At 42.2% G+C, this 25,071-nt stretch overlaps 1 pseudogene; it reads left to right on the forward strand.

Annotated features, from left to right (window-relative positions):
• The first annotated feature begins 14,679 nt into the window (after positions 1-14,679).
• On the forward strand, positions 14,680-22,863 carry LOC139420189 (transmembrane 6 superfamily member 2-like; annotated as a pseudogene).
• Positions 22,864-25,071: the final 2,208 nt, after the last annotated feature.

Raw genomic sequence — 25,071 nt, forward strand, 5'->3', positions numbered from 1 at the left:
ATTTGTAATGTCTTTATTCTTTTGGAACTTCTGTGAGTGTAATGTTTACTGTTCATTTTTATTGTTTATTTAACTTTTGTATATTATCTACTTCACTTGCTTTGGCAATGTTAACATATGTTTCCCATGCCAATAAAGCCCATTGAATTGAATTGAACGTTCCCCAGTCGGAGCATTTTCCCCCCTGATTTCCCAGTCTTCTTGAACGCACTGAAGTCGGAAGTTGGAGATTTCTGAATTCCGAGTTCCCAGTTGTTTTGAACGCGGCAATAGTGGCTTGAAGCTCGTGGATCGCAAACAGTATTTCTTACCTGCGGAAGTTACTGACGATTTAAAACAAAATAAATAGATAAGTGAGTACAGAATGTACAACAATAAACATAAACAATTTAGCCAACTGAACCACAGTATATCGCCCACCTTCGTAACATTCTCAGCTATTTTGAATAGGCCTATAGCTACATGAGTAAAACAAATACCATCATCAACAATAGTACTTTCAATTCCGGCTGTTTTTAAACTTCAATAATGTTTTACTAAGTTCACTTTTGCTATAGCTTGGCCTATATCATTGGATGTGATTTTCAAATTATGTATAGTAAATGGGAAAGTATTCGTCTCAGAAGTTTTCATAATGGCTGGACCCCAGTATGGCCAGATCAGCTTGTCCTTTGGTACATGGCCAGTGGTCACTTGTTTGACTAAGCTGGGACCAAGGCTTGTTTGACTAGGCTGGGACCAAGGCTTGTTTGACTAGGCTGAGACCAAGGCTTGTTTGACTAGGCTGAGACCAAGGCTTGTTTGACTAGGCTGGGACAAAGGCTTGGGTGTTGTCAGACATGGCTCTCACATCCTCTCCTTTGGTTTCAAAATAGGCTACAGACAAATACAATTTTACGTGTCGCATGCGCCTTACCGTGAAATGTTTACTTACAAGCCCTTAACCAACAATGCAGTTTTAAGAAAATAGAGTTTAGAAAATATTTACTATAAACACAAAAAAACCGCTACACCATTACACCTGATTCAGCTTCCTTAAAGCAATAACAGAGCCACACAAAAAAGTCATCAAATAATAATAATCTTGTACAAAGTAGCCTCATATGCCTATACTGTACATTGAACAAAATTCAATGTTAATTCAGCATCAATACAGACATGGAAACCATAATTAGCCCATAATATTAATACATTTATATTCCCATTAAGGTAAACTAAGAAGTAGATTTTGATGAACAGAGGAGCTGTGTGTGTATCATTTTCTGGTTTCTGTCATTTTGGCTGCTGAGTTATTGAATGATGCAACTGGAAGAGGTCCAATTGTTTCCAGTAAACACAGCCTTCCTTGAACAAAGTACCCATTTTCCCAACAAAGGGGTAGAATGAATTACAGGGTGAGGTTAATAGAGACCAATTAACAAGGGACAGACAAGGTGCACATTGCTTTGTCTGGACAGAGGTGTATCACCTCTTACTTTTGTAGTTGCTTCTGCTTCAGCAATTATAATAACGTGGGCCTGGATTGGGGTATAAAGTTTAGATTGCACATAAAAACAGATGCCAGTAAGTCCTTTACAAACCAAATGAAAGATTATCCAACAATGATAACACACAGGATGGAACAGGGACGGACATTTTGTAGCTCAAATTATTTCTGGCTCACTTCTGGGTATTGTGTTATGTAATAGTGTTTTGATAGATCAACAATGCATATCTCCATTTTCCAGGTCCAATGACATTTCCTAAAGATCACAATCCAAATTTGATGGTTATGATCTCTCCTCAGTTCCCTCATGTACACGTGAAGTCAGACGTTTACATACATTTTAGCCAAATACAGTTAAACTCAGTTTTTCACAATTCCTGACATTTAATCGTAGTAAAAATTCCCTGTCTTAGGTCAGTTAGGATCACCACTTTATTTTAAGAATCTGAAATGTCAGAATAATAGTATAGATAATTATTTATTTCAGCTTTTATTTCTTTCATTGCATTCCCAGTGGGTCAGAAGTTTACATACACTCATTTAGTATTTGGTATGATTGCCTTCAAATTGTTTAACTTGGGTCAAACTTTTCGGGTAGCCTTCCACAAGCTTCCCACAATAAGTTGGGTGAATTTTGGCCCATTCCTCCTGACAGAGCTGGTCTAACTGGGTCAGGTTTGTAGGCCTCCTTGCTCACACACACTTTTTCAGTTCTGCTCACACATTTTTCTATAGGATTGAGGTCAGGGCTTTGTGATGGCCACTCCAATACCTTGACCTTGTTATCCTTAAGCCATTTTGCCGCAACTTTGGAAGTATGCTTGGGGTCATTGTTCATTTGGAAGACTCATTTGCGACCAGGCTTTAACTTCCTGACTGATGTCTTGAGATGTTGCTTCAATATATCCACATAATTGTCCTTCCTCATGATGCCATCTATGTTGTGAAGTGCACCAGTCCCTCCTGCAGCAAAGCACCCCCACAACATGATGTTGCCACCCCCGTGCTTCACGGTTGGGATGGTGTTCTTCGGCTTGCAAGCCTCCCCATTTTTCCTCCAAACATAACGATGGCCATTATAGCCAAACAGTTCTACTTTTGTGTCATCAGACCAGAGGACATTTCTCCAAAAAGTACAATCTTATTCCCCATGTGCAGTTGCAAACCATAGTCTGGCTTTTTTATGGCGGTTTTGGAGCAGTGGCTTCTTCCTTCCTTTCAGGTTATGTCGATATAGGACTTGTTTTACTGTGGATATAGATACTTTTGTACCTGTTTCCTCCAGCATCTTCACAAGGTCATTTGCTGTTGTTCTGGGATTGATTTGCACTTTTTGCACCAAAGTACGTTCATCTCCTTCCTGAGCGGTATGACGGCTGCGTGGTCCCATGGTGTTTATACTTGCGTACTATTGTTTGTACAGATGAACGTGGTACCTTCAGGCATTTGGAAATTGCTCCCAAGGATGAACCAGACTCTACAATTTTTCTTCTGAGGTCTTGGCTGATTTCTTTTGATTTTTCCATGATGTCAAGCACGGGACTGAGTTTGAAGGTAGGCCTTGACTCAATTGACTCAAATGATATCAATTAGCCCATCAGAAGCTTCTAAAGCCATGACATAATTTTCTGGAATTTTCCAAGCTGTTTAAAGGCACAGTCAATTTAGTGTATGTAAACTTCTGACACACTGGAATTGTGTACAAATAATCTGTCTGTAAACAATTGTTGGATAAATTACTTGTGTCATGCACAAAGTAGATGTCCTAACCGACTTGCCAAATCTGTAGTTTGTTAACAAGAAATTAGTGGAGTGGTTGATAAACAAGTTTTAATGACTCCAACCTAAGTGTATGTAAACTTCCGACTTCAACTGTATGTATACAGAGACCTCAATCCCAATAATATTACGGTATGTGTTTATTTGCCTGTTCTTGTTCACAGCTGCCAAAGTTCAATTTCTGCTGTGATTTCCTTATTACACCAATACCCTTTCTCTGTGCGCATTGAGTGACTTCCCATTCATTAAATATTAAAGCCACCCTATCAAGTGTAATGATACAAACCGAATATAAGCAAGGAAACTACTTTTCCTGACATATTTGAATAGTTTGTAATCAAATAGATCATGTGTTGTCCCCACACATAACCTATCTTGCATCATTGTAGCACAGCCTATAAACTACACTGAAAATTATAGTTTGTTGTTTGCATACTGTAAATTTGAATTTGGCCCTCTCTGCTGGAAGAAATGTGCAAGCACATGTAATGCCCATTAGGCCTGTTTGATGATTGGCACAGTTAATAATTTCTTTAAGACATGCAACTTCTTCTTACAACAAAAAAAACACACATCATTTATAGCCTAGGTATATAATGTGTTCAATCTGAAATTAGGTCAAACAAAATAGAGAGTAGGCCTATCCTGTATGTGCAATAATGTAGCCTACATTGTATAAACCATATTGGCCCACACATTGCTTAACACACGAATGTGACTTGAGAAGCACTTCGTAAATGACCCCATTTTATGCAACCTATGTAAATCCCTGATGAACCCGAAATGCGTAATTTACCCCAAAGTCTCATTTGTCTCTAGTTCATTATTTCCTTGTACATATACTGTGTTTGCCCAAGGTAGCCATAATTTCATTAATCCATGGCCCAAACAAGTGGCCATACAGTAAGAATTGCTGTCTTTTTCAGTGGGGTACATATTCTTTCAAATTTTGTATTGAGATTCGGTCTATTTTGTTAGGACTTTTAAAGTTATTGCCTGGATATGTTTTTGGCAAATAGTTCAATTATGAATGTTTTTTTTCTTAAGACAGGTAATTAGATCATATAGTAGATAATTGATTCAAATGGCAGTTGTATTGCACTTTTGTTTTTCTTTACAGTGGTCAGTGCTATTGATTCTCCAGGGACCCTTCGTATGTTTCATCTGCAGTTGAAGAGATGGAGAGATGTTCTTGTTTTCTCTGACTGCCCTTGTTGTCCTTCACTGCATGAACACCACTCCAGAGTTCCAAAAGTAAGTCAATGATTTCATGTCTTATTGTCTACCTATCGGGTCATTTAAATGTCTTATAAAGTTATACAATTATAACATTTTTTTAGGGTAGTAGACTTCAATCAATCAATCAATAGCTTTAAAGCATTGTTTTTGTTCCTTATGCACCATAATAAAATCAATGTATGAGATTTGAATCAAAGGCCATTCTTCCCAAATGTGCTCTTTTTACATGTGTTTTGGAACTTTTTTTTTATTAATAAATAGTAATATTCACAAGTTGTAGTCTATGTGGAACTATGAGCAAATATTTTGCAGACTAAACCCTCTAGACAGATTTATGGCAGTCATTCATTATAATGTAGGCTCCATACTCAACGATCCAGTTGAACAGTGTTTACAATCTTTGCTACAGCTTGAGGGCACTATCAGCTCATGTGACTTAGATCTATGAATTCATACACATGGATTTCTGACACATTGACATCTTGTGGAAACCCTGGCTTGTGTGAATTCCAATTGTCTGAAGATTGGCCAACTCTGACTCTCCACGCCTGAAACCCACGCATGTAAATTGTGAAATTCAGATTATATGGTGATAGGTAAAAAATACTTTGTTAATAAACGGGAGGTCAAAAGAGGCTTGTGAATTCAGACAGACCATATAAGAACATGTCTTTGACACCAAACGCATTTGCAGATTTTCTCTCACCTCTCTGGAATATATATAGTACCAGTCAAAAGTTTGGGCACACCTACTCATTCAAGGGTTTTTCTTTATTTTTACTATTTTCTACATTGTAGAATAATAGTGAAGAAATCAAAACTATAAAATAACATGTATGGAATCATGTAGTAACCAAAAAATTGTTAAACAAATCAAAATATATTTTATATTTGAGATTCTTCAAATCATCCACCCTTTGCCTTGATGACAGCTCTGCATACTCTTGGCGTTATCTCAACTAGCTTCATGAGGTAGTAACCTGGAATGCATTTCAATTAACATGTGTGCTTTGATAAAAGTTAATTTGTGGAATTTCTTTCCTTAATGTGTTTGAGCCAATCAGTTGTGTTGTGACAAGGTAGAGGTGGTATACAGAAGATAGCCCTATTTGGTAAAAGACCAAGTCCATATTATGGCAAGAACCACTCAAATAAGCAAAGAGAAACAACAGTCCATCATTACTGTATGACATGAATGTCAGTCAATCCGGAAAGTTTCTTCAAGTGCAGTCACAAAAACCATCAGCGCTTTGATGAAAATGGCTCTCATGAGGACACAGGAAAGGAAGACCCAGAGTTACCTCTGCTGCAGAGAATACGTACATTAGAGTGAACTGCACCTCAGATTGCAGCCCAAATAAATGCTTCACAGAGTCCAAGTAACAGACACATCTCAACATCGACTGTTCAGAGGAGTACTCCCTGTTCACTTATGACTGCATGGCCAGACATGACTCCAACACCATCATTAAGTTTGCTGATGACACAACAGTGGTAGACCTGATCACTGACAATGATGAGACAGCCTATAGGGAGGAGGTCAGAGTCCTGGCCGTGTGGTGCCAGGACAACAAACCCTCTCTCAACATGATCAAGACAAAGGAGATGATTGTGGAATACAGGAAAAGTAGGACCGAGCACGCCCCCATTCTCATCGTCGGGACTGTAGTGGAGCAGGTTGAGAGCTTCAAGTTCCTTGGTGTCCACATCACCAACAAACCTATCATGGTCTAAACACACCAGGACAGTCGTGAAGAGGGCACGACAAAGCCTATTCCCCCCTCAGGAGACTGAAAAGATTTGTCATGGGTCCTAAGATCCTCAAAAAGTTCTACAACGGCACCATCGAGAGCATGGTTGCATCATTGCCTGGTATGGCAACTGCTCAGCCTCCAACCACAAGGCACTACAGAGGGTAGCGCGTACGGCCCAGTACATCATTGGGGCCAAGCTTCCTGCCATCCAGGACCTCTATATCAGGCGGTGTCAGAGGAAGGCCCTAAAAATTGTCAAATACTCCAGCCACCCTAATCATAGACTGTTTTCTCTGCTACCGCACGGCGAGCGGTACCGGAGCGCCAAGTCTAGGTCCAAAAGACTTCTAAACAGCTTTAACCCCCAATCCATAAGGCTCCTGAACAGCTGAATCAAAGGGCTACCCAGAATATTGATTACTCTGCCGCAGCTACTCTCTGTTATTATCTATACATAGTCACTGTAACTCTACCTACATATACATATTACCTCAATTACCTCGACTAACCAGTGCCCCCTGCATATTGACTCTGTACCGGTACCTCCTGTATATAGCCTCACTTTTGTTATTTTACTGCTGCTCTTTAATTATTTGTTACTTCTATTTTTTACTTAACACTTCTTTTTCTTAAAACTGCATTGTTGGTTAAGGGCTTGTAAGTAAGCATTTCAGCACATGCAAGGTTTTCACTTGTTGTATTCGGCGCATGTGACAAATAACATTTGATTTAATTTGATTTGATGGTGTGGGGGTGCTTTGCAAGTGACACTGTTGGTGATTTATTTAGAATTCAAGGCACACTTAACCAGCATGGCTACCACAGCATTCTGCATCAATACGCCATCCCATGTGGTATGCGCTTAGTGGGACTATCATATATTTTTCAACAGGACAATGACTCAAACCCGCCTCCAGGATGTGTATGTGCTATTTGACCAAGGAGAGTGATGGAGTGCTGCATCAGATGATCTGGCCTCCCCAATCACCTGACCTCAACCCAATTGAGTTGGTTTAGGATGAGTGGGACCGCAGAGTGAAGGAAAAGCAACCAAGAAGTGCTCAGGAAAAACAGCCAACAAGTGCTTCAAGACTGTTGGAAAAGCATTCCTCATGAAGCTGGTTGAGAGAATGCCAAGAGTGTGCAATGCTGTCATCAAGGCAAAGGGTGGCTACTTTGAAGACGTTGTTTAACACTTTTTTGGTTGCTGCATGATTCCATATGTTTTATTTCATAGTTTTGACATTTTCACTATTAATCTACAATGTAGAAAATAGTAAAAATAAAGAAAAACCCTTGAATGAGTAGGTGTTTCCAAACTTTTGACTGGTACTGGTACTGAGCATGGTACTCAGCCACGCTCAAGGTACTAAACAATATCATAACCGCTATCGATAAAAGACAGTACTGTGCAGCCGTCTTCATCGACCTGGCCAAGGCTTTCGACTCTGTCAATCACCGTATTCTTATCAGCAGACTGAATAGCCTTGGTTTCTCAAATGACTGCCTAGCCTGATTCACCAACTACTTCTCTGATAGAGTTCAGTGTGTTAAATCGGAGGGCCTGTTTTCCGGAACTCTGGCGCAGTCTATGGGGGTACCACAGGGTTCAATTCTCGAGCCGACTCTTTTCTCTGTATATATCAATGATGTCGCTCTTGCTGCGGGTGATTCTTTGATCCACCTCTATGCAGACGACACCATTCTGTATACATCTGGCCCTTCTTTGGACACTGTGCTAACAAACCTCCAAACAATCTTGAATGCCATACAACACTTCTTCCATGGCCTCCAACTGCTCTTAAACGCTAGTAAAACCAAAGGCATGCTTTTCAACCGTTCGCTGCCCGCACCTGCCCGCCCAACTAGCATCACTACCCTGGACGGTTTTGACCTAGAATACGTGGACAACTACAAATACCTAGGTGTCTGGCTAGACTGTAAACTCTCCTTCCAGACTCATATCATATCTCCAATCCAAATAAAATCTAGAATCGGCTTTCTATTTCGCAACAAAGCCTCCTTCACTCACGCCGCCAAACTTACCCTAGTAAAACTGTCTATACTACCAATCCTCGACTTCGGCAATGTCATCTACAAAATAGCTTACAATACTCTACTCAGCAAATTGGATGTAGTCTATCACAGTGCCATCTGTTTTGTCACGTCGTTGCCTATCCTTGTTCGGGCGGTGCTCGGCGGTCGACGTCACCGGCCTTCTAGCCATCATCGATCCATTTTTCATTTTCCATTGGTTTTGTCTTGTCTTCCCACACACCATCATTGACCCTGTCCCCTGGACATTTAAAGTCCTGAGGAGAGTGAACGAGGTATGTTATAGATTACAACTGCCCACTCATTACCGTATTAACCCCTCGTTCCATGTGTCTCTCCTCAGGCCGGTGGTGGCTGAAGTACGTGATGTTCCTCCGCTTCCTCTAGACATCGAGGGCGTCCCGGTGTGCTCTGTTCGATCCATTTTGGATTTGAGACGTCGGGCGAGGGGCCTTCAGTACCTCGTGGACTGGGAGGGGTACAGTCCGGAGGAGAAATTCTGGGTTCCGGTGGAGGACGTGTTAGATCCTTCCATGTTAAAAGAATTCCACCGTCTCCAGAGCCGCGCGTCAGGGGGGGGGGGGGGTACTGTCACGACTTCTGCCGAAGTTGTTGCCCCTCCTTGTTCGGGCGGTGCTCGGCGGGCGACCTTACCGGCCTTCTAGCCATCATTGATCCATTTTTCATTTTCCGTTGGTTTTGTCTTGTCTTCCCACACACCTGTTTTCAATCCCATTCATTACCTGTTGTGTATTTAACCCTTTGTTTCCCCTCATGTCTTTGTCAGAGATTGTTTTATGTCAAGTGTTGTATAGGTGCGCGACGGGTCCTCGTATCCATGTTCGTTTATGTCTGTACGTATTTAGTGTTTGGAGCATGTTAAGTGGACTTATATTAAAAGACTCCATTTACACTCCGTTTGACTCTCCTGAGGCTGACTTCCCTGCCACCTATACACACGACTCTGATACCAAAGCCCCTTATACCACCCACCATTGCGACCTGTATGCTCTAGTCGGCTGGCCCTCGCTACATATTCGTCCAGGTCATCTATAAGTCTATGCTAGGTAAAGCTCTGACTTATCTCAGCTCACTGGTCACGATAACAACACCCACCCGTAGCACACGCTCCAGCAGGTATATCTCACTGGTCAACCCCAAAGCCAACACCCCCTTTGGCCGCCTTTCCTTACAGTTCTCTGCTGCCAGTGACTGGAACGAATTGAAAAATTGCTGAAGCTGGAGACTTACATTTCCCTCACTAACTTTAAACATCAGCTATCTGAGCAGCTAACCAATCGCTGCAGCTGTACATAGTCCATCTGTAAATTGCCCACCCAATCTACCTACCTCATCCCCATATTGTTTTTATTTACTTTGCTGCTCTTTTGTACACCAGTATTTCTACTTACACACCATCATCTGCTCATTGATCACTCCAGTGTTAATCTGCTAAATTGTAATTACTTTGCTACTATGGCCTATTTATTGCCTTACCACCTCATGCCATTAGCACACACTGTATATAGACTTTATTTTTTTCTATTGTGTTATTAACTGTACGCTTGTTTATTCCATGTGTAACTCTGTGTTGTTGTTTCTGTCGCATTGCTTTGCTTTATCTTGGCCAGGTCTCAGTTGTAAATGAGAACTTGTTCTCAACTAGCCTACCTGCTTAAATAAAGGTGAAATAAAAAAATATATAATAAAACTGTATATTTTTTATTTATTTTCAATATTTCAATATTTAGTCAATTCACAGCCTACCTATGTTGTCAGTAGACACTTGGGTTAAACTATGCTGTCTCCAGTGATGACAGTTACTGTTTATCTCTGTTTAGATAAGCAAGCTGCCACAGCAGGCCTAAGTCCATTAAAGTTTTAAAAGGATTGTGGTGACTGTCTGCACCACTCCTCCCTAGTAATTCTTCCATTCCTCAGCGGACATTTCTAATTTCAAGCAAACTGCCGTACTCCTCCATAGCGGATATCTCTGGAACTCTTTAAGTGTGGACTCTGACAATCAATACAGGCCTTGAGAGGAGTTTGATAAATTGGTGTTCTGCCATGCCATGTGTTCTGCCACTTTGCAAACCAACAGTATTGTGTGCATAAATCTTCCAGCGCTGGTGCATAGACATGCAGCCAGGGAGCTTCCCTTTGGCCTCACAGCATTTGTTTGGCTTCCGTGAACACATTGTACGTTTGGGAGAGAAGTAATTTTGTTTAGATGGCGATGGCCCAAAGCACATTAATCTTTTCGGAAACACAGTAATTGTTAACTCTGACTGCCAAACATGGTGGTGAGTGGTGAACTTACATGCCCCAGCCAGTTGTCTCCTACACCTAAGACCATGATTGATTGAGTCGTTGTGGTGATGATCTCTGATGTTTCTGGGAAACAATGGGAGAACTCTATGAATCCTACCTCCAATACTGGTTACCTGACATCCCCATGGTGTTAGTGATGATCAGCAAGTCAAAGTAGCTCTGTTGAAACAAGAAGACCAGCGGCCCCTTAGCATCAAAGCAGACTTTAGTAGTTGACCTCACAGCTTGGGTCAACACAACAGTTGAAGTAGTATGAACTAGACCTGGTCATGTGGCTACTAAAGGCTGCAGATCAAACCAGCAAGCCAGCCGTTTGTCCTCATTGAATACTGTGAACCTTGGTCCAATCAGAGAGAAAGAGGCGATGCAAGAGGCTTTACTTCTCCCAAAATCTGTCCTAAAGCTATATCAGAGTTGTGCCTGTTGTTATAGATAGAAGACTCATCATGGATATAACCTATTTTAGCATGGACATTGCCATTGAGGGCTGACACCATTTTAAAGTAGTCAACTGGGTGGGGATTCCTATGAGTTGAGAGCAATCAGCCAATGAAGAAGAAAATGTACTACTTTAAAATGGAGAGACCCTCAGTAGCACTGTCCATGCTGTCACAGACGTTACAATGGCATAGATACAAAGATGAATTCTCTATCTCTGTGGCCTGTTGTTCACATGGGTATCTGTCCTCTCATTGGCTAGAATGGTCCCACCTGATCTCACCTCCTCTCGCCTGCCTTCCATCTTTGGGGATATGTATTTCCATTGTTAGAGCAGTCACTTGACCATCTTGTACCCCATGTAGCCATTGCATTGACATCAGCACAGATCCTCTAACTCTCAGAGAACAGCAGGATGCTAGCCGCCAATCTCCAAGGATTTAGCATCATAAGAACCCAAACAGACCCTGCAATCCCCCTCCCCAGAGTCTCCAGGCCCTCGCTACATCAGCAGCAGGTCGTCTGTCAGCACACCTTCCATCTCTGGGCCCCATGCGTCAGTATCTGTCAGTATGTGCTTTCTGTCACGTGGTGTCCCATCTCTGCATCATTTATCCTGGTGCTCTGGGTGTTGGCATAATTATCGCTTCCTTGGTCTCCCCATTCATCACTGCTCACTAATTTAGCACTGCAGAGGAGACTTCGATGGACAAACTTCGATGAAAACTAATTAGAAAAGAGAATGAGGCAGAAAATTGGAGGGAGGTTGCTCTTTAAAAAGTACAGTGCGGGGAAGTATAGAGTTGTACTATGAATTTGAATGATATAATTTGTATGTGTATTTATTAGGGATCCCCATTAGCTGTTTCCAAGGCAGCAGCTACTCTTCTTGGGGTCCAAACACATTAAGGCACTTACATCACACAAAACCAAAGATGAAACTGTACATCATATAAGATTATTACACCACTACATTTCTACAATACAACATGTGCAATACCACCATACAGCAATATTACAATGTGCGTGTGTGTAGAGTGCCGGTGCAAGCATGTGTATGCTTGTCAAATCAAATCAAATGTTATTGGTCACATACACATGGTTAGCAGATGTTAATGCGAGTGTAGCGAAATGCTTGTGCTTCTAGTTCCGACCACGCAGTAATATCTAACAAGAAATCTAACAATTTCACAACTACCTTATACACACAAGTGTAAAGGAATTAATAAGAATATGTACAGTTGAAGTCAGAAGTTTACATACACTTAGGTTGGAGTCATTAAAACTTGTTTATCAACCACTCCACAAATTTCTTGTCAACAAGCTATAGTTTGGGCCTCCAGGGTGGCGCAGTGGTTTGTTGACAAGAAATTTGTAGAGTGGTTGATAAACAAGTTTTAATGACTCCAACCTAAGTGTATGTAAACTTCCAACTTCAGCTGTACATATTGTGCCACCAGAGACTCTGGGTTCGCGCCCAGGCTCTGTCGCAACCGGCCGCGACCGGGAGGTCCGTGGGGCGACGCACAACTGGCCTAGCGTCGTCCGGGTTAGGGAGGGTTTGGCCGGTAAGGATATCCTTGTCTCATCGCGCACCAGCGACTCCTGTGGCGAGCCGGGCGCAGTGCAGGCCAACCAAGGTCGCCAGGTGCACGGTGTTTCCTCCGACACATTGGTGCGGCTGGCTTCCGGGTTGGATGCGCGCTGTGTTAAGAAGCAGTGCGGCTTGGTTGGGTTGTGTATCGGAGGACGCATGACTTTCGACCTTCGTCTCTCCCGAGCCTGTACGGTAGTTGTAGCGATAAGACAAGATAGTAGCTACTAACAATTGGATACCACGAAATTGGGGAGAAAAAGGGGTAAAAATTGAAATTTAATTTAAAAAACAAACAAACTATAGTTTTGGCAAGTCGGTTAGGACATCTACTTTGTGCATGACAAGTAAATTTTCCATCAATTGTTTACAGAGAGATTATTTCACTTTTTTTTCACAATTCCAGTGGATCAGAAGTTTACATACACTAAGTTGACTGTGCCTTTAAACAGCTTGGAAAATTCCAGAAAATTATGTCATGGCTTTAGAAGCTTCTGATAGGCTAATTGATATAATTTGAGTCAATTGGAGGTGTACCTGCGGATGTATTTCAAGGCCTACCTTCAAACTCATTGCCTCTTTGCTTGACATCATGGGAAAATCAAAAGAAATCAGCCAAGACCTCAGAAAACAAATTGTAGACCTCCACAAGTCTGGTTCATCCTCGTCTGGTTCATCCAAACGCCTGAAGGTACCATGTTCATCTGTACAAACAATAGTACGCAAGTATAAACACCATGGGACCACACTGCCGTCATAGCGCTCAGGAAGGAGACGCGTTCTGTCTCCTAGAGATGAACGTACTTTGGTGCGAAAAATGTAAATCAATCCCAGAACAACAGCAAAGGACCTAACCAAGGTTGCCAGGTGCACAGTGTTTCCTCTGACACATTGGTGCGGCTGGCTTCCGGGTTGGATGCGCGCTGTGTTAAGAAGCAGTGCGGCTTGGTTGGGTTGTGTATCGGAGGACGCATGACTTTCAACCTTCGTCTCTCCCGAGCCCGTATGGGAGTTGTAGCGATGAGACAAGATAGTAGCTACTAAAACAATTGGATACCACGAAATTGGGGAGAAAAAGGGGTAAAAAATTAAAATAAAGATGCTGGAGGAAACGGGTACAAAAGTATCTATATCCACAGTTAAACAAGTCCTATATCGACATAATCTGAAAGGCCGCTCAGCAAGGAAGAAACCATTGCTCCAAAACCGCCATAAAAAAGACAGATTACGGTTTGCAACTGCACATGGGGAATAAGATTGTACTTTTTGGAGAAATGTCCTCTGGTCTGATGAAACTAAAATAGAACTGTTGGGCCATAATGACCATCGTTATGTCTGGAAGAAAAAGGGGGAGGCTTGCAAGCTGAAAGACACCATCCCAACCATGAAGCATGGGGGTGGCAGCATCATGTTGTGGGGGTGCTTTGCTGCAGAAGGGACTGGTGCACTTCACAAAATAGATGGCATCATAAGGGAGGAAAGTTATGTGGATATATTGAAGCAACATCTCAAGACATCAGTAGGGAAGTTAAAGCTTGGTCGCAAATGGGTCTTCCAAATGGACAATGACCCCAAGCATACTTCCAAAGTTGTGGCAAAATGGCTTAAGGACAACAAAGTCAAGATATTGGAGTGGCCATCACAAAGCTCTGACCTCAATCCTATAGAACATTTGAGGGCAGAGCTGAAAAGGCGTGTGCGAGCAAGGAGGCCTACAAACCTGACCCAGTTAGACCAGCTCTGTCAGGAGGAATGTTCCAAAATTCTCCTAACTTATTGTGGGAAGCTTATGGAAGGCTACCCGAAACGTTTGACCCAAGTTAAACAATTTAAAGGCAATACTACCAAATACTAAGCCAGGCGATGTACCTTTACAGAACATTTTACAGGCTTATAAAGACTTCTTTGAACTCATGTTTTCATGAAATGTAATAGGGTGCACAATCCATATATTAGCTGTATTACAAGGATTGGCTGTCCCTTATAACGTCAGGGTTAGGGTGATGGCACCCGTGTGTAACGGCTCAGACAGCCGTCCTGCATCCCTCCCCATCTCCCTGACGATGCTGCTGTCCCCTGGTAAACACACAGATCGAGACACACACACTCTGTCTCTCTCAAAGTACCTGTGGCATTCTAATCCTCTAGAGGGTCTGGTTTATCTGAGCCATCTAACAGGTAAAACAGGAGGGATTATCCTTCTCCATCACAGCTCTGGGCTGATCCCCCTTCTTCAGAATCATCTACTGAGCAGCACATGCATGGCTTAGCCACGGGGCATCTAGCAGATAGGCCTGCACACAGGTGTTTATGGAAGAGCTGATGGCAGGATATCCAGTAGGTGACTGTCGGAACTAGAAGCTCAAGCATTTTGCTACAATCGCATTAACATCTGCTAACCATGTGTATGTGACAAATAAAATATGATTTGATTTGACTGTGGAGGCCAGGTCATCTGATGCAGCACTCCATCACTCTCCTTCTTCGTTAAATAGCACTTACACAGCCTGGAGGTGTGTTGGGTCATTGTCCTGTTGAAAAACAAATGATAGTCACACTAAGCACAAACCAGATGTCCTTTATTAGTGGTTTCTTTGCAGCAATTTGACCATGAAGGTCTGATTCACGCATTCTCCTCTGAACAGCGGATGTTGAGATGTGTCCGTTACTTCAACTCTGTGAAACATTAATTGGGCTGCAATTTCTGAGGCTGGTAACTCTATTGAACCTATCCTCTGCAGCAGAGGTCTTTCTTTCCTGTGACGGTCCTCATGAGAGACAGTTTCATCATAGCACATGATGGTTTTTTGCGAATGCATTTGAAGAAACGTTCAAAGCTCTTGAAATTTTCCAGATTGACTGACCTTCGTGTCTTACATTGTGTCTGCATTGTGTCCCACCACCCACCAACCCCTCTTTTTACGCTTCTGCTACTCTCTGTTCATCAAATATGCATAATCACTTTAACGATACCTACATGTACATACTACCTCAATAAGCCTGACTAACAGGTATATAGTCTTGCTATTCTTTTTTCAAATGTCTTTTTACTGTTGTTTTATTTCTTTACTCTAACACACACACACACACACACACACACCTTTTTTTCTCCCGCACCATTGGTTAGAGTCTGTAAGTAAGCATTTCACTGTAAGGTCTACCTACACCTGTTGTATTCGGCTCACGTGACATTTTTTTTAAATTTGATTTGCAGTAGTGACTGTCGTTTCTCTTTGCTTATTTGAGCTGTTCTTGCCATAATATGGACTTGGTCTTTTACCAAATAGGGCCATCTTCTGTATACCACCCCTACCTTGTCACAACACAACTGTTTGGCTCAAATGCAAATTCACTTTTAACAAGGCACACCTATTAATTGAAATGCATTCCAGGTGAGTACCTCATGAAGCTGGTGTAGAGAATGCCTAGAGTGTGCAAAGCTGTCATTAAGGAAAGGGGTGGCTACTTTGAGGAATCTCAAATATAAAATATATTTTGATTTGTTTAACACTTGTTTGGTTACTACATGATTCCATGTGTTATTTCATAGTTTTTATGTCTTCACTATTATTCTACAATGTAGAAAATAGTCTAAATAAAGAAAATCCCTTGAATGAGTAAGTGTGTCCAAACTTTTGACTGGTACTGTAAATCAATGGTAGTAATGGCTACTGACTGACCATGCAGGCATTTCCTTTAATCCTTAATATAACCCGTGCGTCAATCTATACTGAACAAAAATATAAACGCAACATGTAAAGTGTTGGTCCCATGATTCCCGAGCTTAAATAAAAGATCCCAGAAATGTTCCTTACACACAAAAAGCTTATTTCTCTCAACTTTTGTGCAGAAATGTGTTTATGTCCCTGTTAGTGAGAATTTCTCCTTTGCCAATATAATCTATCACCTGACAGGTGTGGCATATCAATAAACTGATTAAACAGCAGAATCATTACACCTTGTTTTGGGGACAATAAAAGGCCACTCTAAAATGTGCAGTTTTGTCACACAACACAATGCCACAGATGTCTCAAGTTTTGAGAGAGCGTGCAATTGGCATGCTGACTGCAAGAATAACCACCAGAGCTATTGCCAGATAATTGAATGTTAATTTCTCTACCATAAGCCGCCTCCAACGTCGTTCTAGAGAATTTGTCAGTACGTCCAACCGGCCTCACAACTACAGACCATGCCAGCCCAGGACCTCCACATCTGGCTTCTTCATCTGCGGGATCGTCTGAGACCAGCCACCCGGACAGCTGAGGAGTATTTCTGTCTGTAATGAAGCCCTTTTGTTGGGAAAAACTGATTGGCTGGCCCTGGCTCCCCAGTGGGTGGGCCTGGCTCCCAAGTGGGTGGACCTGTGCCCTCCCAGGCCCACCCATGGCTGCGCCTTTGCCCAGTCAAGTGAAATCCATAGATTAGGACCTAATGAATTAATTTCATATGACTTATTTCCTTATATAAACTGTAACTCAGTAAAATCGTTGAAATTGTGGCATGTTGCGTTTCATATTTTGTTCAGTATTAGTAACATCCACCGCATCCGCCTGTGTCAGCCTTCCGCATCTGCGGTGGAAGGTGGCCAAACTACAGTGATGTTGGTCAGACCATGAGACATCCCGACAATAGGTCTTCTCACGAAAATGTCTGTAGCGTCCAAACGGTTTGGCCTAGAAAATAATATGACCACTCTATGGAAAGATGAGACACTCCCACAATTATTACGGGTCTGAAGGTAACCGGAACTTGTTAAAAAAAACATTAAATGGTAGTTTTGAGGTAATTTTGTGCCAACAAAAAAAGGGGTTAAATATGTGTCCAAAAACCGTAAATATTTTCCGTAGCTTTCTTATGTTTCCTAGACACAGGAAAGCAACTTCAAAACCTTATTCCTTATGATTTATTTTTGGACTGTTGGTTCTGCCATTTATGCATGTGTTTTAAATGCATTTATATGGGCTATAGTAGTAAAGGCCAAATACAATATTTTATACAAATTTTGATACCTAGTTACAGGGGTCCTAAAATTCTAAATTAAATATATATATGACCCCCCCCAATGCTTAGTGTTTTAGAGGTTAAAGATTCTGGAGAATAATGTGGAGAACCACCACGTCTGTTGGCAGCACATTATCAGCCACTATAAGTGAGCTCCTTTCCTATCTCCAGTCCACTTTATCCCCCGCCACTCATTATGTGTCTCCCAGACCCACATGGGGTTTCAGGCTATGACTCTGAGATAGGTGCCCTCTCAGCACGCTGTGCTCTTAACCCGAGGAAAACTCAACCCACATCTCCCAATATAAATCTCCCTTCACCCAGCCTACAGCCAGCAGACATCATTATCTCTCTGCACAGCCCAGAAATCAATAGCTGGTTGGTTGGAGGGAAATATTTTAAACACAAGGATGGTGAGAAAGAGTGAGTGTGAAAGAAAAGGAGTTGTGGTGGTTAGCTAACTGTTCATGAGAGAAAAAGAGGTTGAGCTTCTCACAAATCCACTCTTGTTCAAAGCGTCTTAATAAGCAGTAATATTGTTCTGACAGTTTTATTAAACGTTTTAAGAGGAAGACAAAGCAGATTGGGAAATAATTACATGGAGGAAGGAGCTTTCTCTTCACCATGACTACAATGAGGATAATCATAATTGTTCCTACAACTTAACATCTAGCTGCTACAGAATTCTGTTGAAATTGGCTGAATTTCGCAACAAATTGAATGAGGGCCTTTCTTAAAGCTGAATATGCTCACAAATGCAATCCGTGTATGCTAATCGCCACAAAGAAAGTTGAACAGACCAACAGCTACGCATTAATCCAAGTTATTTTCTGTTGTGTAATTGATAAACTTTCTTTTTTTTTTTTTTTGAATTTTACCCCTTTTTCTCCCCAATTTCGTAGTATCCAATTGTTGTAGTAGCTACTATCTTGTCTCATCGCTACAACTCCCGTACAGGCTCGGGAGAGACGAAGGTTGAAAGTCATGCATCCTCCGATACACAACCAACCAAGCCGCTGCTTCTTTAACACAGCGCACATCCAACCCGGAAGCCAGCCGCACCAATGCGCCGGAGGAAACACCGTGCACCTGGCCACCTTGGCTAGCGTACACTGCGCCCAGCCCGCCACAGGAGTCGCTGGTGCGCGATGAGACAAGGACACCCCTACCGACCAAGCCCTCCCTAACCCGGGTGACGCTAGGCCAATTGTGCGTCGCCCCACGGACCTCCCGGTCGCGGCCGGTTACGACAGAGCCTGGGCGTGAACCCAGGACTCTGATGGCACAGCTGGCAATTGATAAACTTTCTATAATGCTGTATTGCTTCATGCTCATTATTGTCCACTTTCACGATATCAATCTTCCACAGTACTGAATGTTCGCATTGTCTTTACAGTGTTAGCAGAGTTGTCCTTCACTTGTGTCATTGACCTTGTGAGTTCTTTGGAACATGACTGTTTTCTCTCCGGAATTATGGAATTCTACCAGAAAATGGTTTGTCTCTCGATTCTCCATCTTGCTAATATACATACAGATGTTGAATCTGTCTGTTGTTCCAGTGCCATGAGGTTCATGGTTGCATTGTGTGTGGCAGGGACAGCCATCGTGATCTGCTACTGGGACGGAATAGTGCACTTTATCATGTACCTCATGATGATACAACGCTTATGGAACACTGTGTCACCTTGGTCTTCTTGTAATGTTGATCTACAAATCACACATACACCACCATTCTAATACACTCCAATCATGCCTGGACCAATTAAGCAAGTATTGTATTATATTGTATTGTATCTTATAGTCCCCTTCGCCAAGAGGGCTAAGGATTCGTACCGCAGAATCGGGACATCTTTGTGTGACCACACATCATCTCACTGCTGGGCCATTCATTTGAAGCTGTGTGCTGCCACTAGTTTACAGTGATTGGAGTAACCACTTTGGGCCATTTCTTCCCCTCTCAGTATGTCTTATCATACCCTCGGTCTCTTCTGGGCTGGATCGTTGTTTGCCAACATGAGATTCTTTGTGACAGGAGTTGTTGTAGGTGAGTCTCACCTTCACCCCTCCTGTATCCCACAATGACCGAGTTAATCAACTGTACAGCGTTGTAGCATCAGTGTCATAGTGTAGGCTGCCAGTACAACAATGCACTTGCCTTTAACATTGACAGAACAAAGCAAAACTAGTCTCAAAGCATCTGTTCTCTGGGTTTCAAACTGAGAAGTATCGGAGGATCAAACTAACCCACAACAATGCGTTACCATCATTTTGTATTTAAGTTGCATATTAGTTCAATGATGCCCTACTACGGACATATTTAGAACATCATTTAAGTTAATTACAAGCTGTGTATAATATAGCTGTAACGCTCACTATCCTCAAACTCCCTGTCATAAATCAACCAAGTGCATGGAGTTCCACATCTTTTAATTGGAGTGAAACCTAAACAAACAGGTAAACAGCAATGACCGTGCCCACAAACACACACTGAAAATAATAATTACCCACACATTAGGTGGGGAAAATGGCTGCCTAAGTATGATTCTCAATCAGAGACAACGATAGACAGCTGTCCCTAATTGAGAACCATACCCGGCCAAAACATAGAAATACAGAAACATAGAAAACAAAACATAGAATGCCCACCCCACATCACACCCTGACCTAACCAAATAGAGAAATAAAACGGCTCTCTAAGGTCAGGGTGTGACAATAGCCTCCAAGTTATGATAATGTGGTCTCCTCTTTTGGCAAAGGTCTACTCTGTTTCTCATATAAACATCATGGAAATGTGTCAACTATAACACGGTTAAAATTAGACTGCTCTACTCTACTTCAGATGTACCCAGTTCCTCCTCATACTTTTAAGGGATGAAATGCTCTCCCTCCCTCCCTGGCAGGTCAATTTGGGTCAGATATCCGTCCTGCTTTCTGGCTCAACATGCCCTTCCTATTGCTTCCTATATGGGGAGCGATCAAGCTGTTTCAACATGTCCAAGACCGGGCCCACCCTCGGCGGATACAGGGTGAGATGGAGAAGGTCGCAGGTGATTAACCTGATGGATTGCTTAGGGCCAGGAGTTTAACCTAACCATGTGACCTCACCAGGAAAACTAGGGCTCAGATCATAGAAATAGAATGGGTGTCCCCATAGAGCCCCATAGTGGAGGTGTCATAATATCCATAAAACCTAGCGGTCAAACAGGGAAATGGTTCCAATCGTTTTTCCACCATACATTTTTCCTATAGGGGATTTTAGAAACACTTAAAAGAAGGGCTGTGTTTCGTGTAGCCTTACCCTTGCGTGACATTTTGATAACCATGTACATCTCTTGTGGACAAGGTGACATTTATCAATATACATACACTACCCTTCAAAACCTAGAAATGTCCTTGTTTTTAAAAGAAAAGCACATTTTTGGCCAGAAACAAATAACTTTCTTCTGAAACTCGTCAGTCTATTCTTGTTCTGAGAAATGAAAGCTATTCCATGCGAGAAATTGTCAAGAAACTGAAGATCTCGTGCAACGCTGTGTACTACTCCCTTCACAGAACAGCGCAAACTGGCTCTAACCAGAATAGAAAGAGGAGTGGGAGGCCCCGGTGCACAACTGAGCAAGAGGACAAGTACATTAGAGTGTCTAGTTTGAGAAACAGATGCCTCACAAGTCCTCAACTGGCAGCTTAAATAAATATTACCATAAACACCAGTCTCAATGTCAACAGTGAAGAGGCGACTCTGGGATGCTGGCCTTCTCGGCACAGTTCCTCTGTCCAGTGTCTGTGTTATTTTGCCCATCTTAATCTTTTCTTTTTATTGACCAGTCTGAGATATGACATTTTCTTTGCAACTCTGCCTAGAAGGCCAGCGGTAGTGTATATACTCTCAGATTTGAAAATGCTAATTAGCATCAAAGTAAACATCATGCAAGACTACAAATCCCTGCAAGCTCCTGCACATCATCTCTAGCTGGCACCTTTGCTAACAGGTATATTTAAAGACATTTTGCCAATTTATTCATAACAACATTTAGCTAACATTAGATAGTTAGTTAATCCAGAGATTCTTACCTTTGCCTCAATGTGGCAGTCTCGTCCAGATCATCATTGCATTTGTAGTTCTTTAAAATAGCCACATTATCAGCTAATTAACGTTTCATTTGTTGGGGGTAAATACAGGCGAATATGTTGATAAAAGTCACCTTGTCCCAGAGAGATTTACACGGTTATGACTCATACTGTGGTACTCTTGCCGAGTTCCAAAACTGTGACTTCTGACTTCAGTGTGTTCAAAACAACTGAGAAAAAAATGAGTTGCTACCGGGAAAAATAGATTTGAACGATCATGCAACTCGTGAACCAGGGCCTCTTTCTAGAGCTCCGACTTGAAGATCACTGAGATCATGATTTGACCTCGTATTTTTCAGAGTTTCCAGTTGTTTAGAACGCGGCATCTATTCAGGTCAAGGATGGCATAATGGGTGTACTGGCGGCCATTGAGAGTGTACCAATAGGCACAAAGCAGGAAGTGTACCCTTCAATATGTGCTGTGATTTGTTGATTCAACTCAACTGACATTACAAAAAATACATTCCATTGCATGAGCCACATCAGTTAACATACTTTGAATGAACATTCTATGTTACCATAAAAAGTATTGCGTCACAGTACCAGGCAGCCATTGTGAATGTGCCCATGAGTTTACCAGTCAAATGCGAGGGTTAAAGGTTCCAAGCCCGTTTTCATCATTCTATTTCTATGGCTCAGAGTTAAGACTTGATCAGGAAAAACTCCTGGTCCTAGTAATGCTATGTTTCTACAATATCTTCTCAGAAGTGTGTACTTATGGCTATGTTTGCATATCATCTCAGTGCATCAAATCAAATCAAATCAAATTTATTTATATAGCCCTTCGTACATCAGCTGATATCTCAAAGGGCTGTACAGAAACCCAGCCTAAAACCCCAAACAGCAAGCAATGCAGGTGTAGAAGCACCTCATCTGTCTAAAGTTTTAGTCTCATCTGGCGCACAACAGACCTTTTCCAGGTGCTGCTAATACTGGGGACCATGTCCTTCACTCTCTTCAGGGGCTTGGTGAGCCAGCAGGGCCTGAATACACACTTAGAAATAAACACACTGTCACGCCCTGGCCATAGAGAGGCTTTTATTCTATATTTTGGTTAGGCTGGGGTGTGACTAGGGTGGGCATTCTAGTTTCATTATTTCTATGTTTTCTATTTCTTTGTGTTTGGCCGGGTGTGGTTCTCAATCAGAGGCAGCTGTCTATCGTTGTCTCTGATTGAGAATCGTACTTATGGAGCCTTTTTCCCACCTGGGTTTGTAGGTAGTTGTTTTCTGTATAGTCTTAGTTATCTTACAGAACGGTTCCTTTCTCGTGTTGTTATTTTTGTTCTAGTGGTCAGATTTAAATAAATATCACGAACACGTTCCACGCTGCGCTTTGGTCCACTCCTTCTTCATCAGACGAGCGTTACACACTCAAAAATAAAACATCAGAAATAAAGTGTCATATTAGGATTGGTCCAGCGCACCAATTTTAGTACAGCCGAAAGAGTCAATGCATATATAAATTATTCCCTCATGTGCCACCTGTCTTTGTAGTAGATAATGATTTGTTTATGATGCATAGATTATGTCCAACATCTGTTGTGCTGATTCAATCATGTCATATGGGTGGTCTCATATGACACTTCCCTCTCAAAAAGCCACTTGAAGATGATTTGTCTGATTTGTGGAAAAATGTGTCTACTTATTATATGTTTAAATGGGATTTTCATTCAATACTCGTTAATGTTCTCCTGTGACCAGACATGGTTTAAATTACAATAACTGATCCTACAGATGAGTAGTTTATAAAGTACTCTTGCCTAGAGGATCATGTTGTAACCTTCCTCGTGTGTGTGTGTGGGCTACCCCAAGGTTATCTTGGGTACTTCAGACACAGAGCATGCCTCTTTGCAGTGTCAGTGGCATCCCTTAATAGTTGCTAACCCACTTTGTTTTAAATAACAATATAATAGCCACTCCATCCAGAGATCACTTGGAGTTGCCTTGAAGCCTGAACTCTCTCTCCTCTATGTGCATCTCATCATTACACCACAATGAGAGGTCTGAGAGGCCAGGTTGGTTCATCGTCTCTGATTTCTTAGGCAAGAGAATGTGGTTGTGACGGGGCCAGTCTCAACGGCCGTCTGGGTTTACTCCAAATGCTGGGTGTTTTGTTTTATTAGGGTTCTTAACGGAGTCAATAGGTTATCTAAAGACCTTGTTGTGGCTACAGTCCAGGAGCAATGGCAAAGCATCGATCAGGCAGGGAACTGCATGCTGAGAACTTGATAAGCTAATCCTCCTTCCCCTGAACCCCCCACCAGCAACACACTGGGTGGGAGGTGTGTGTGTGTCAAAGCATGTGTGTGCAATGCAGGTGTGTGTGTGTGTGTGTGTGTGTGTGTGTGTGTGTGTGTGTGTGTGTGTGTGTGTGTGTGTGTGTGTGTGTGTGTGTGTGTGTGTGTGTGTGTGTGTGGGTGTGTATGGTGTTACCCTGCCTTTGCATTGAGCAACCTTTTTAATCATTGATGGTGATAAACCACGGCAGACAGATGACCGGGCGCAGCACACAGACACTGCTCCAAGGACTGAAGGGCAACATGTGATTGGCTCTCAGCCTCTGTGCTCAATTCATTAGGATTCATCAGGACCAAAGCCCTAGAACAAAAGCCACTGTTCAAAAGGTATAATTTGATGCCATTACTTCAGCAGCTACCTGACTTTCAAGCTCCAAATATTATCTGTTGAAGTGCAAGTGAGAGTCAATGTAATGACCTCTATTTGAACACTACAATTTGGTCCTCAGTGTGCATTGTGAAAGCACTTCAAATGTGTGGGTGTGTGTGTGTTGTCTATGCAACCGGCAGCAGTATTATCTGTATTCTGTGGGAGTGCTTGTACTGCTGTAACACTGTTAGTGCCCTAGCAAGGATGAAGATGTACTGCATTAATTCTCCATTGGAGTGTCAGAGCTGCACAGTGGAGCGGGCCGGCTGGAATCACACAGATGTCTCTGAGACACTTGTACTGTAATGTAATCCTGTGACGTAATCCCTGTTGTAGATTCTGCACTTCCTGTTCTACATGCTGCCAATGCTTTGGGCCTTTGTCTATGGACTCATAGTGCCTGGCTGCATCTGGATGCCTGATTGGACTGTGTTCGAGGCATTGCCCAGGTAAGATATGGGGGACATATGTGTTATTATGGGTTAATAACATAAACTACAGTTCCCAGAATGCAATATACTCTACCTACATTTCTTCTTCTTCATCCAGGACCTCTATACTACGCGGTGTCAGAGGAAGGCCCAAAAAATTGTCAAA

Source organism: Oncorhynchus clarkii, chromosome 1 (assembly GCF_045791955.1).
Source record: "Oncorhynchus clarkii lewisi isolate Uvic-CL-2024 chromosome 1, UVic_Ocla_1.0, whole genome shotgun sequence".
NCBI lineage: Eukaryota > Metazoa > Chordata > Actinopteri > Salmoniformes > Salmonidae > Oncorhynchus > Oncorhynchus clarkii.